The sequence below is a fragment of the Pelophylax lessonae genome (assembly GCF_965119305.1).
Source record: "Pelophylax lessonae genome assembly, chromosome: 8".
NCBI lineage: Eukaryota > Metazoa > Chordata > Amphibia > Anura > Ranidae > Pelophylax > Pelophylax lessonae.
The window spans coordinates 206,997,602-207,011,984 of NC_138775.1; the positions used below are offsets into that span (position 1 = coordinate 206,997,602).

Below are 14,383 nucleotides of genomic sequence, written 5' to 3' on the forward strand. Positions count from 1 at the left end.
TGGCAGCGGGGAAAATGCTCCAGTCCCGGGTCCTCTTAGACAGGAAGTCGAGTGAGGGCAAGATGGCCCTCACTCGACTCTATGGTCTTGGAGGACCGGAGCGACGTCAAACGTCGTTGCCTAGCAATCCGCTTAAAGAGACGATTTTATTTTATTTTTTTTGTTTGTTTTTTTAGTGTACTTGTGAGATCTGAGGACTTTTTGACCCCAGATCTCACAATAAAGAGGTCCTGTCATGGCTATTTCTATTACAAGGAATGTTTACACCAAACCACACATGTGACGTATAGCCGCGATCGTTAAAGCGAGAGCAATAATTTGAGCCCTAGACCTCCTCTGTAACTTTAAGCTGGTAACCTGTAAAAATTTTTAAAGTTTCGCCAATGGGATTTTTAAGCACCAAAGTTTGTCGCCATTCTGCGAGCGTGCGCAATTTTGAAGCATGACATATTTGGTATCTATTTACTCGGCGTAACATTATCTTTCACATTATGGAAAAAAAATTGGGCTAACTTTTACTGTTTTCTTATTTTTTAATTAAAAGTAATTTTTTTTTTCCCAAAAAAATTGCGTTTGGAAGACCGCTGCGCAAATACGGTATGATAAAAAATATTGCAACGATTTTCATTTTTTTCTCTAGGGTCTCTGCTAAAAAAATGTATACAGGTCCCTCTCAAAAAATTAGCATATTGTGATAAAGTTCATTATTTTCTGTAATGTACTGATAAACATTAGACTTTCATATATTTTAGATTCATTACACACAACTGAAGTAGTGCAAGCCTTTTATTGTTTTAATATTGATGATTTTGGCATACAGCTCATGAAAAAACAAAATTCCGATCTAAAAAAATTAGCATATTTCATCCGACCAATAAAAAAAAAAGTGTTTTTAATACAAAAAAAGTCAACCTTCAAATAATTATGTTCAGTTATGCACTCAATAGTTAGTCGGGAATCCTTTTGCAGAAATGACTGCTTCAATGCGGCGTGGCATGGAGGCAATCAGCCTGTGGCACTGCTGAGGTGTTATGGAGGCCCAGGATGCTTCGATAGCGGCCTTGAGCTCATCCAGAGTGTTGGGTCTTGCGTCTCTCAACTTTCTCTTCACAACATCTCACAGATTCTCTATGGGGTTCAAGTCAGGAGAGTTGGCAGGCCAATTGAGCACAGTAATACCATGGTCAGTAAACCATTTACCAGTGGTTTTGGCACTGTGAGTAGGTGCCAGGTCATGCTGAAAAATGAAATCTTCATCTCCATAAAGCAGATGGAAGCATGAAGTGCTCCAAAATCTCCTGATGGCTAGCTGCATTGACCCTGCCCTTGATAAAACACAGTGGACCAACACCAGCAGCTGACATGGCACCCCAGACCATCACTGACTGTGGGTACTTGACACTGGACTTCAGGCATTTTGGCATTTCCCTCTCCCCAGTCTTCCTCCAGACTCTGGCACCTTGATTTCCGAATGACATGCAAAATTTGCTTTCATCTGAAAAAAGTACTTTGGACCACTGAGCAACAGTCCAGTGCTGCTTCTCTGTAGCCCAGGTCAGGCGCTTCTGCCGCTGTTTCTGGTTCAAAAGTGGCTTGACCTGGGGAATGCGGCACCTGTAGCCCATTTCCTGCACACGCCTGTACACGGTGGCTCTAGATGTTTCTACTCCAGACTCATTCCACTGCTTCCGCAGGTCCCCCAAGGTCTGGAATCGGTCCTTCTCCACAATCTTCCTCAGGGTCCGGTCACCTCTTCTCGTTGTGCAGCGTTTTCCTTCCCACAGACTTCTCACTGAGGTACCTTGATACAGCACTCTGGGAACAGCCTATTCGTTCAGAAATTTCTTTCTGTGTCTTACCCTCTTGCTTGAGGGTGTCAATGATGGCCTTCTGGACAGCAGTCAGGTCGGCAGTCTTACCCATGATTGCGGTTTTGAGTAATAAACCAGGCTGGGAGTTTTTAAAAGCCTCAGAAATCTTTTGCAGGTGTTTAGAGTTAATTAGTTGATTCAGATGATTAGGTTAATAGCTCGTTTAGAGAACATTTTCATGATATGCTAATTTTTTGAGATAGGAATTTTGGTTTTTCATGAGCTGTATGCCAAAATCATCAATATTAAAACAATAAAAGGCTTGCACTACTTCAGTTGTGTGTAATGAATCTAAAATATATGAAAGTCTAATGTTTATCAGTACATTACAGAAAATTAATGAACTTTATCACAATATGCTAATTTTTTGAGAGGGACCTGTATAATGTTTGGGGGTTTTAAGTAGTTTTCTTGCAAAAAAAAAAATGATTTTAGCTTGTAAACGCCAAGTGTCAAAAATAGGCTTGGTCTTAAAGTGGTTAAAGCTCAAATTTAAAGCTGTTCTGCACATTTGTGTTATCTCAAGTATTCTAACTAGCCCTCCTAGTTCTTCTATTGGACTGCAGAATAAGGCTGGGTTCACACTTATGCAAATTGGATGCAGATTTCCCCACATCCAATTATTAGTAGGAGAGGAGACTGTGACGGCTCTCAATGGAGCCGATTCACACCTCCGGGGCATCTGCAGTCTGCACTGGAAAAGGGTCCTGTGTGTATTTGGCTCCGTTCCAGGTCCAAATTCAGGCAAAAATTCAGGCCTGATTCTCATCCTGAACAGAGAACAGAAGCACCAGACCCCCTGCTGCGAGCCGAAGCTCGTGTGAACCCGGCCTCAGTTTTTAGTGTGTGTCTGAGTGTGTGTGTGTGTGTGTGCGGTGGGAGTTTGAGTAGTTTAGGAAAAGAAAGTCGTAGAGCTGACACCTTTTTAGCCCAGAGAAATGCTGTGTGGTTTTAGCCCACGTCAGGTTCTTGCAGGGTCTTTAAAGGAATAAAACATGGGAAAAGATGCATATATTGCAGAGATGTGCTGCATATGTTTTTTAGTTTTGCAAAAGACAGCAGTAGAGCTGACACCTTTTAGCCCAGAGAAATGCTGTGTGTTTTTAGCCCATGTCAGGTTTTACCCTGAAATAAACTTTGAAGGCAAAGTGATATGGGTTCAGTAAGATTGGTGTGTGTATACAAATTAAACTGAACCTCTCTGGACTACCAAAGTGTGCAAATTACCATTGTTGGTAAGTCAAGAAACCTGAGCGGTTTTGCCTTATCAGTTTCAATAAGAGGGGGGGGGGGGAGACCCTTGTTTCTAAGGACAGTCTGTATACAGGGCCTTGTCTTCACTGCCTTGACATAAAGCCCATCAGCCAGAACACTAAAGTCTATATTGAACTTTTGGCAGTGTCTCATTGTCCACTGAGATTGCAGCATTTGACAGTTGTACTGTATACAGACGTTGCCTAGAATCCTCCCTAGAATAGGAAACTGATTTGAAGATGGGCATTAGTACTTTTATACACCACAAGGTGCCAGCACCTCACCAGTAATAATAATTTATGCACTTTACCTGGCTGGCTGGTTCACTTGAAGGGTGCATTATGCATCCTGGTGGCGATTACATTCGAGAACCCCAGGGGGTTCCTGCATTTAGCATATATATATATATATATATATATATATAGGAGGAACCCCCCCAATAGGGTTTTCGCATGTAATCGCCGGAAGGGCACATTCCTAAATGTGAATGCTCCCTAAATGTTATTCATTTTTACAACTTTACTAATTTTGTGGAGGTGTGGGAAACCTGCATTTTGACCTCAGTCAAAATTAAATAATTCTGGTATGGGAAAATTTATTTCAAGCAGCACTCCAGATAGTATTGTGAGTCCGCATATTCACCTCTGTTCAGTAATTGGGAATGTGACAAAGAAAGGTGTTATTCTGAACCAAGAGATGGTGTAGTCATCACCCCAGCTATGTAGTGTGGTAGAGGTATGTGAATCTGGAGAGCTGAGCAGAATATAAAGAATCTTTTGACAGCATTTACATATTTAAATACAGTGGGGAAAGTAAATATTTGATCCCCTGAAGACTTTGCAAGTTTGCCCATTTACAAAGAAATGAAGGTGTATTTTAAATGATAGAGACAGAATATCAACCAAAAATCCTTAAAAAAAAAACAACACAGAAATCAAATGCTATAAATTTAAGTTGCAGTTCAGTGAGTTAAAGAAGTATTTGATCCCCAAGCAAAACATGACTTAGTACTTGGTGGAGAAACCCTGGTTGGCAAGCGCAGAGGGTAAGACATTTCTTGTAGTTGATTACCAGGTTTGCACACATCTCAGAAGGGATTTTGGTCCACTCATCCACTCTTCTTTACAGATCTTTTCTAAATCCTTACGGTTTCTTGGCTGTCTCTTGGCAACTCTAAGTTTCAGCTCCTTCCATACCTTAAAGTGCTACTAAATCCAGGACCCTGCATTCACTCAATCTGGTCTCCCACAGTACACAGCACATGGAAATGCAATCATTTTTGTAAATATAAACTGCCAAATACCTTTTCTCATCGGGAGTCTTATGACATCTATCAGTGTCTGGTTAAAGCTTGTAGGAGGAGTTTTCACCCTGCACTGGCTGTCCTATCAGGATGCAGGACCCCTGACCGTCTGTCCGGACAGTGCTGATTGGCCCTGTGCTGATCACATGCACTCTCCCAATAAAAAAAAAAAACTCTTTAGCAATACACACCAAACTGAGCATGTGCAGAAGTGACTCCAGTAACTCTCTAACCTGGACATGTTTTGGAGTCTGTGGAAGAAGAGGAGGATCTGTGCATACAGGCACAAACAGCCTTTTTATGCAATACAGAGAATTAACCTCTTAGGTTCCACAGTGAGTATAACAAACATGCTTTACTGCATATACACACTGATTTTACTGTTGTGCGTTTAGTAACACTTTAATGTGCTGCTTCTTGAGCCACTCCTTTGTTGCCTTGGCGGTATGTATTGGTCATTTTCATGCTGGAAGACCCATTCGGGACCCATCTTCAGTGTTCTGACTGAGGGAAGAAGGTTCTCGTCAAAGATTTTACAATACATGGCCCCGTCCATTGGCCCTTCAATGTTGGAAAGTCGGCTGTGCCTTTAGCAGAAAAACAGACCTAAAGTATCAGGTTTCCACCTCCATGCTTGACTGTAGGGATGACCTTCTTAGGGTCAGAGTCAGTATTTTTCTTCCTCCAAACATGGCGAGTCTAGTTAATGCCAAAGAGTTCAATTTTGGTCTCATCTGACAACAGCACTTTCTCCCAATCCTTTCTCAGAATCATTTAGATGTTCATTGGCATGATCGTACATGCTTTTCTGCAGCTTCTCCGTTGATGCCTATTGAACCAAAAAAAAGCACCATTTTGCATTTTTAAAAAAAAGTCCTGACCCTTTTCAAAAATGCAGAGGCACAAAAATGCATTGATGTGAACCTGTTCCAAAGGAACCCATGTTAAAAAAAACTAAAAAAAAATTTGTCCTGTATTTCTGCAAAAGAAATGAAAAAAAAACGCATGGGTGTGAATGAAGCCTTAGAACCCCCTCCATACAGTCAAGCACAGAGGTGGAAACATTTTGCTTTGGGGCTGTTTCTCTGCTAAAGGTACAGACCGACTTTGCTGCATTGAGGGGCCAATGGATGGGGCCATGTATTGTAAAATCTTGGATGAGAACTTTCTTCCCTCAGCCAGAGCACCAAAGATAGGTCATGGATGGGTCTTTCAGCATGACAATGACCCAAAACATACCACCAATGCAACAAAAGAGTGGCTCAAAAAAGAAGCAGCACATTAAAGAGGAAGTCAACTTCCTTCTCTTGCTTTTACCTATAGGTAAGCCCATATTAAGGCTTACCTATAGGTAGTGTAAATATCTCCTGAACAAGCACCATTTAGAAGATATTTAAATTGCATACAGCCAGTGACATAACTGGCGCATGCGCTCTGAATGGCTGCCTGTGCTGTTCCTTCAGGGCCTTGTGCCGTGATCGGCGGTTCCTGCGTGCATGCTCGGGAGTGACACCATCGCAGCTCCTGCCAGTTACAATTTGTGAACCTGGAAGCAAGACGGAGGTGCCTGCAGCTTTGACTTCTCGGGAGGGCTTTGTTTTCAGGTAAGTTTACCATAATGTGCTAGTATGCAATGCTTACTAGCACATTATGCCCCCATCGGAAAAAAAAAAAATCTATAGTGGTTTACAACTGCTTTTAGGTCAAAGAGTGGCCTAGCGAGTCTCCAGACCTTAATCCTTTAGAAAATTTACAGAGGGAGCTGAAAGTTTGCCAAGCGACAGCCAAAAAACCTTAAGGATTTAGAAAATATCTGTAAAAAGAATGGAACAAAATCCCTCCTGAGACTTATCCTTCCTGGTAGTTAGAATTATATAGTTTATATTTGCAAACAAAATTAAGGTTTCCTATTTAGAATAATAAGCTGTCCAGTTAGTAAAACAGCGATATCAGAACCGATTCAATTACTGTATACGGATAGTAGTGTACATAGATTTGAAAAACAACAAGGGCTGCAACGAACGATTATTTTGTCTGTCGAATACTACGATTATTTTTATTTTATATTTTTTGCTTAATCTAGTGTTCTTTTTTTGATTAGCGAATTAATCCTTTGAATAACTTTACAAAAAAAATAAGTACAACTTCTAATATAATATTTCAATTTTTATTACATTTTTTCCAAAAAATACTTTAATGTGGTTGAAGTTTTTACAGTATACAAAAATGAAGTGGCAAAAATAAAATGTAAACAACTGTTTAGCATCAGGCACGAATAATGCCATTAATTCAGAACCAGAAGCATTCAAAATGCCATATAAATTAAAAAAAAGCACTGCTCAACACTGTGCAAAAATACAAGAAAGACATATACATAAAGTGCCAAAAAATAAACACTTTAGGGCATCAGGCATGAAAATGCCGTATCTGCCTAACACTTTTACTTCTTTAAACTACAAGTCAGCTCTCTGCCTTCAGGTAATCTTTTGCTGTATTGTCCATTATTTTTGCACACTTGCACAGTGTTTAGCAGCAGTGCTTGCTTTTGTTGGACTTGGCTCCTTTAAAACTATTGGCACTTTTCCACTGCAAGTACCGGCTCGGCCCTGCTTGGCCCCGTTTGCTTTTCCACTGCTGGTACGGTGTTGGAACGGTTCAGTACGGTTTGGTATGGTTTGCTTTTCCACTAAAGTAGTACTAAAGTTAAGTGGGTGGGATAACAACGATTCTCTGACCAATCAGTGGCTAGTAGTGACTGCATGCAAAGGATTGTGGGATATGGTTATGGTTTTAGGTATGTTTTTATATTTACATATACATAGTGTTGTTGACCAGTATTTTTGTGGTGTGTTACTTGTAAACAACACTTTAGGGCATCAGGCATGAATAATTATGCCATATAAATTCGGCCTAACACTTTGCAAAAGATGTATTCTGAAGGCATTATGTGGTTAAAGTAGTAACCTTACACCACAAAAATACTGGTCAACAACAACACTATGATGTAAATGTAAAACGTACCTAAAAGGTAACATAGTTTTAAAGGAGCCAAGTCCAACAAAAGTACTGCTCAACACTGTGCAAAAATAATGGCCAATACAGCAAAGATTACCTGAAGACAGCCATCTTGTAGTTTAAAAAAGTCCAACATTAATACAGCCCAACAGTGCAACAGGTTGGGGGCCTGTGTTACTAATATATAGCATTACAATGGAGGAAGGTTAGCATATCGACATGCTCTAAAGTTAGGCCTGCACTTTTTTTAGTCAAAAGCCTTTCAGATGGGGTTGATGTTGCAGGCACAGACAAGTAACTCTTTGCCAGCATGGCCAAGATGGGAAACCTCACTTGATTTTCCTTCCACCATTTCAGTGGATTTTCTTCCTTTGGAATAGCCTGCTCACTAAAGTACATGTGTATCTCATTCCTCACAACTTCTCTGTGAATTTCTTGATCTTGGATGTGACCAGTGTCATCCTCACCATTACTGTGGTGGTCATCTGAATCTGAACCGAGCAACGTGTCCAACAGAGACACCTGCCTCTTCTCTGAAAATTTCATGTCCGCACTGGCTGACTGAACCTGTTCCTCACATTGACGTTGATGTGTTTGCTTGTCCTCATATCTTCTTTTCTCTTCAAGAGCTTGGACCTTGAGGTGAACTTTTAAACTGTCCTCTGCTGCCAGGAATTTTAGTTTGCGGAATCTGGGGTCCAGAGCTGCTGCAATAAGACATATATTTTCTCCACCATCATCTCTGAATTTAGTTTCCCACTCCCATCTTGAGGTCATCTCATGTGCAGCAACCCTTTGTAAAGCCTTGACTGCTGCTGTCTCGAAAATTTTGCTCTGTATGGATTTCTGGAGGCCTTTTACCAGAGGAGGTAGAGCGGAACCAGTCACATAGGACTCTCCACTCAAGAAAACAGTAGCACACTCAAAAGGCCTCAGGACTTGTTCCACTTCTTCAAGTAAGCTCCACTGATCATGTTTTAAATCCAGGAAGCACTTCCCTCGTGGTGTGACATTAGGATCGGAAAGTGTTGCAGTCAAAGGCCACCTCTGTTAAAGCAGGCGGCTGATCATGTGTAAAGTACTGTTCCATCTTACGGGTACATCATTTATTAGTGCATGATCAGGGTACCCATTTGTTGTTGCTTTGCTTTAAGCTTTGTAGTGGCCAGCTCACTTTTTTAAAAATGTTCCACAAGGCACTTTGCAGCCCTCAGTGTCTTGCTGATCTGGGGATCCCTCAGGGCATGGTTGACAACTAACTGCAATGTATGACCAGCACACCTGAGAGAAGAGATGCCATGCTTTTCTTCCAAAATAGGCAGGGCAGCGACAACATTTGCAGCATTATCATGGACAACTACAATTACATTGGCCATGGATATCTCAAACTTCTCAGCTGCTTTTTCCACCCAGTTAGCAATGTTTTCAGCTGTGTGCCGATCTTCAAGTGGCATAGTGGTCAGATTGTATGATGTAAGCTTCCAGTCTTCATTAATGAAGTGGCATGTGACACCCAAGTATGCCTCTGTGGCAATACTGGTCCAATGCGTCTGTGGTGAGAGCTATTTTGAAATGGGACCTGGAGGAAAGTGTGTAACCTGGGTAAAACGTGTTGACCACCTCTCGAAATCCTTGACCGTGCTCTGCGGACTGACTGTGACCTGCGACTTTGAGTACCTGTGAGTGTCTGGGAGTACCTGAGTGTCTGGGAGTACCTGATTGTCTGGGAGTACCTGTGAGTGTCTGGGAGTATCTGTGAGTACCTGAGTGTCTGGGAGTGTCAGTGAGTGTAGCGGAGTACCAGAGGGTGAGAAAGTAGAGTTAGGAAGCTAGAAAACAGCCACACAGGACAGACTTAAATTACTGAATCCCCATTAGATTAGATTAGTAGGTACAATGCCCGGCGGGTGTGGAGATGCGATTCGGTGTACATCTTGTGGTATGTATACGTTCCTTGATCATGCGATCGAGGGCGAATACAAATGCACAAAATGTAAGCACGTTGCTTCCCTGGAAGCTCAGGTCCTGAATCTAGGGAAGCAGCTGGCAACACTGAGAAGACTCTCCATACTGAAGGATAGCTGGGATCTTACCCGACAGGTGCAGGCCGGGGCCTACACAGAGGAGGGCAGAGAAACGGAGGTGCAGGCATCAGAGCAGAGTAGATGGGTGACAGGAGGGGTAGAAGGGAACAAGGTAAGGAGGCCAGTCCTGGGCTGGAGCACCCCAATAAATACGCCCCGTTGCGTGATGTTGGGGAAACCAGTCAGGGACCAGCATTGCTGGAGCAGAGCGACGCCCCTCGCTGCCTGGGGAAGAACTCATCCAGTGAGGCCTGGGAGAAAGGGAAAGGTAAGACAGGTGCTGGTGGTAGGGGACTCAATCATTAGAAGGACAGACAGTGCAATCTGTCACAAAGACCGTGAGCGCCGAACAGTCTGTTGTTTACCGGGCGCTCGGGTTCGGCACATCACGGATCGGGTGGACAGATTACTGGGTGGGGCTGGGGGTGACCCAGCTGTCATTGTACACGTGGGTACCAATGACATAGGCAGAGGAAGATGGAGAGTCCTAAACGATTTCAGGGCGCGTTGAGGAGTAGGACCTCCAAGGTAGTATTTTCAGAAATACTACCTGTACCTCGATCCACACCAGAGAGGCAGTGTGAGATTAGGGAAGTGAACAAGTGGCTGAGGAGCTGGTGTAGTAATGAGGCTTTCGGGTTCCTGGAGAACTGGGCCGACTTCTCAGTCGGCCACCTGCTCTTTGGTAGGGACGATTTGCACCTAAATAGGGTGGGTGCAACAACACTCGGTGAGAGGAGGGGCTTTTAAACTAGGTGATGGGGGGGGGGGGTGGGGGTACAGATGTAGAATTAGCCAGCGGGGAGCAAGATTCAGAGGGCACAAATGGGGACATTAGTGGTAGGGTGTTTAGAGTACCTAAATCCAAGGTGGGTATGGGGAAACATCAACCGAGGATATAGTATGCAACCGGTCAAAATTACGAGGTTTGTATACAAATGCCAGAAGCCTGGCAAACAAGATGGGAGAGCTGGAGCTGCTGATGACTTAGATTTTGTGGGGATAACAGAGACTTGGTTCGACAGCTCTCATGATTGGATGGCGACCATTCAGGGGTATTCCCTTTATCGCAGGTATAGAGTAGGTAAAAAAGGGGGAGGGGTATGTCTGTATATTAAGAACAGTGTACAGGTAAATATGAGGGATGATATTAATAATGGAGCTATGGATGAGGCAGAATCCCTATGGGTAGAACTTAAAAGGGTAAGCACTATAGGGAAGGTAATATTTGGCGTATGCTATAGGCCCCACAACCAGAAGGAGGAGGGGGAGGCAGACCTCCTTTTACAGATAGGATTGGCAGCAAGGATGGGAAATATCATTATAATGGGGGACTTTAATTATCCAGATATAGACTGGGCAGAAGAAACCGCGCATTCAGCCAAGGCTCGGCAGTTCCTAAATGTTTTGCAGGACAATTTCATGGGTCAGGTGAACGCACTGACGAGAAACAATGCGGTTCTTGACCTACTGATTACCAGCAATACAGACCTGCTCACGGATATAGAAATATGGGGCAACTTAGGAAACAGTGACCATAGGTCAATAAGTTTCAGTATTAATTACAGTAATAGGAAACACAAGGGTAATATAAGGACAATGAATTTCAAAAGAGCCAATTTACCAAAACTGCGCTCTCTGCTAGAAAATATCAATTGGGATAGAACCCTGGGAACAAAGAACACGGAGGAAAAATGCGAGTGCTTTGAAAGCATACTTTAACAAAGGAATTGGCCAGTGCATTCCAAAGGGAAATAAATTTAAAATAGCAAAACTAAACCCTGGGTGGCTAAACTCCAACATAAAAATGCATATTAATACTAAAGAAAAGGCCTTCAAAAAATACAAGGCTGAGGGGTCATTGGCAGCATTCAAGCATTACAAAGAGTGTAATAAGAAATGTAAAGATGAAATCAAGGCGGCTAAAACAGAACACGAGAGACATACAAGAGAGTAAAAAGAACCCCAAGAAATTCTTTAAGTATATAAACAGTAAGAAAGTGAGGCAAGAACACATTGGCCCCATAAAAGACGACAAAGGAAATTTTGGCTACAGAGGACAGAGAAAAGGCGGAAGTGTTAAATAATTTCTTCTCTTCAGTGTTCACAAAAGAATCGGGGGGCTACACTAACCCAGCTTGTAATGCTAAACTAAATAATACACCTCAGGAAGCACCCCCATGGCTAAGAGAGGATAGACTTCGAACTAAACTAGAGAAACTTAACATAAATAAATCACCGGGACCGGATGGCTTGCACCCGAGGGTTCTTAAAGAGCTCAGCCAGGTGATTGCCAGACCATTATTCTTGATCTTTAAGGATAGTCTACAGACGGGTATGGTGCCAGCTGATTGGAAAAAAGCAAACATGGTACCAATATTTAATAAAGGGCAGAGATATATCCCGGGTAACTATAGGTCGGTCAGCCTAACATCAGTAGTCTGCAAGATTTTGGAGGGGATGTTAAGGGACCACATACAAGACTTTAGTAATGAAAAAGGTATTATTAGTAGTAATCAGCATGGATTCATGAAAAATCGTTCTTGCCAAACCAATCTATTAACCTTCTACGATGAAGTGAGCTGCCACCTAGATAAAGGTAAGCCTTAGGATGTGGTGTATCCAGACTTTGCAAAGGCATTTGACACTGTTCCCCACAAACGCTTACTTTACAAACTAAGGAATGTAGGTATGGACCATAGGGTGAGTACCTCGATGGAGAACTGGCTCCAGGGGAGAGTCCAGAGGGTGGTGATAAATGGGGAGTACTCGGATCGGGTGGGTGTGGAAAGTGGGGTCCCCAAAGGTTCTGTCCTGGGACCAATCCTGTTTAATTTATTCATAAATGATCTATAGGAGGGGATATCTAGCACAATCTCAGTATTTGCGGATGATACTAAACTAAGCATGCCAATATCTTCTATGCGGGATGTGGAAACCTTACAAGCGGACCTGAACAAAATAATGGGGTGGGCAACTACATGGCAGATGAGGTTTATTGTTAAAAATTTAAAGTAATGCACTTGGGCATCAGAAACACGAAAGCAAGCTACTCACTGGGGGGGGGGGGGGGGAGAAACCTCTGGGTGAGTCTAGAATGGAAAAGGACCTGAGGGTACTGGTAGACAACAGGCTTGGCAGTGGCATGCAATGCCAAGCCGCTGCAAGCAAAGCCAGCAGAATACTGGCATGTATAAAAAAGGGATTCACTCCAGAAATAAAGAGATTATTCTCCCACTCTACAAGACTCTGGTCTGGCCACATCTTGAGTATGCTGTCCAGCGAAGGGCAACAAAAATAATTAGGAGAAAGGAGGGCATCGGCTATTAGGAAAGACTACAAGCACTGAACTTCTTCTCTCTGGAGAAGAGACGATTGAGGGGGGGATATGATATCAATGTACAAATACTGTACTGGTGATGACCCTAGCATAAGGAACAAACTTTTTAGAGAAAGGGAATATAATAAGACACGTGGCCTCTCACTAAAACTAGAGGAGAAACGGTTTAACCTTAAAATATATATATATATATATATAATTCACGGTCAGAGCAGTAAGGATATGGAATTCTCTTCCACAAGCATTCGTATCAGCAGGGAGCATCGATAGTTTCAAAAAACTATCAGATGGGCACCTTAAAGACCACAACATACAGGGGTATTCAATGTACGGTTAACAGCAAACACACACACACATCATAGGTTGAACTGGATGGACTGATGTCTTTTTTCAACCTCACAAACTATGTAACTATGTCCACAATAGAAAGAGGTCTCATATCTTTCACAATCATGTTGAGTATGCTATTAGTAAGTGTAATGGCCATTTGGGGTGTGCAAACAGTGACATCTTTTTTTATGAAAGAAGAAATCTTGTACACCGCTTTGCCTCTTCCTGAGAAAAACAACAAACAATATTAATAATTAATAAAATTGGGAACCAATTTAAACATGAAATCTATGAATGCTCAATGCTAACAATAATGTATTGTACTGTATTTCAAAGAGAGTATTAAATCTGCATATTTTTAAATGAACTGAATGTGATTAATAATTATGTTTAATACGATTACTTTGATTACCATATTCATTTTATTTTTTCTAGTAGAAAAAGCAGCTGAGAGGTTTGAGATCTCCACGGCCAATGTTGTAGTTGTATAATGCTGCAGTGCAAATGTCACTGCTCTGCGTATTTTTGAAGTAAAGCATGGCATCTCTTCTCCCAGGTGTGCTGGTCAGATTGCAATTAGTTGTCAACCATGCCCTGGGGGATCTCCAGATCAGCAAGACACTGAGGGCTGCAAAGTGCCTTGTGGAACATTTAAAAAAACGTAAGCTGTCCACTACAAAGCCTGGTCCTGAGCATGCACCACTAAATGATGTAGCCGTAATTATAACCTAGCTAGCATATATTAATTGTATGTGAAATGTGATAATAATAGTACTTCTTACAAAGATGGCTCGTCTTTTTGAGGTTGGAGAGCACCAGGATGTTTTCTTCTGAGGTGCTCGTGCATTGCAGTTGTGCTGCCGTGGTACGCCATTTCAGTTTTGCAAAGGGAACAAAGGACCATTTTATCTGGCCTCTGTTTAAAGAATTCCTATACCCTTGATGATTGTGGTCTAGCTTTTTGTGGTAGACTGCTGGAACTTTCTCCCCCAGGAGCAGAAGCCGCCATTATCGCCATTTACATGTGAGATGAGTGTGATGTGTGACGCGTCTACGCCTTTCACGCATGCCGACGTATTTCCGTAGTCAACGTAATCGATTACGTCGACGTGTCGTTGCTGCACTAAATGGAATAATGGAATATTCCTGAACTTTATTTTATTTTGTGGTTACTGTGAAATTGTGT

The 14,383-nt window shown here is 42.3% G+C and overlaps 1 protein-coding gene across 1 annotated transcript in view; it reads left to right on the forward strand.

The window, feature by feature from the left end:
* Window positions 1-14,383, forward strand: part of TADA1 (transcriptional adaptor 1) — a 116,261-nt gene that overhangs the window by 35,820 nt on the left and 66,058 nt on the right. The window lies entirely within an intron of this gene.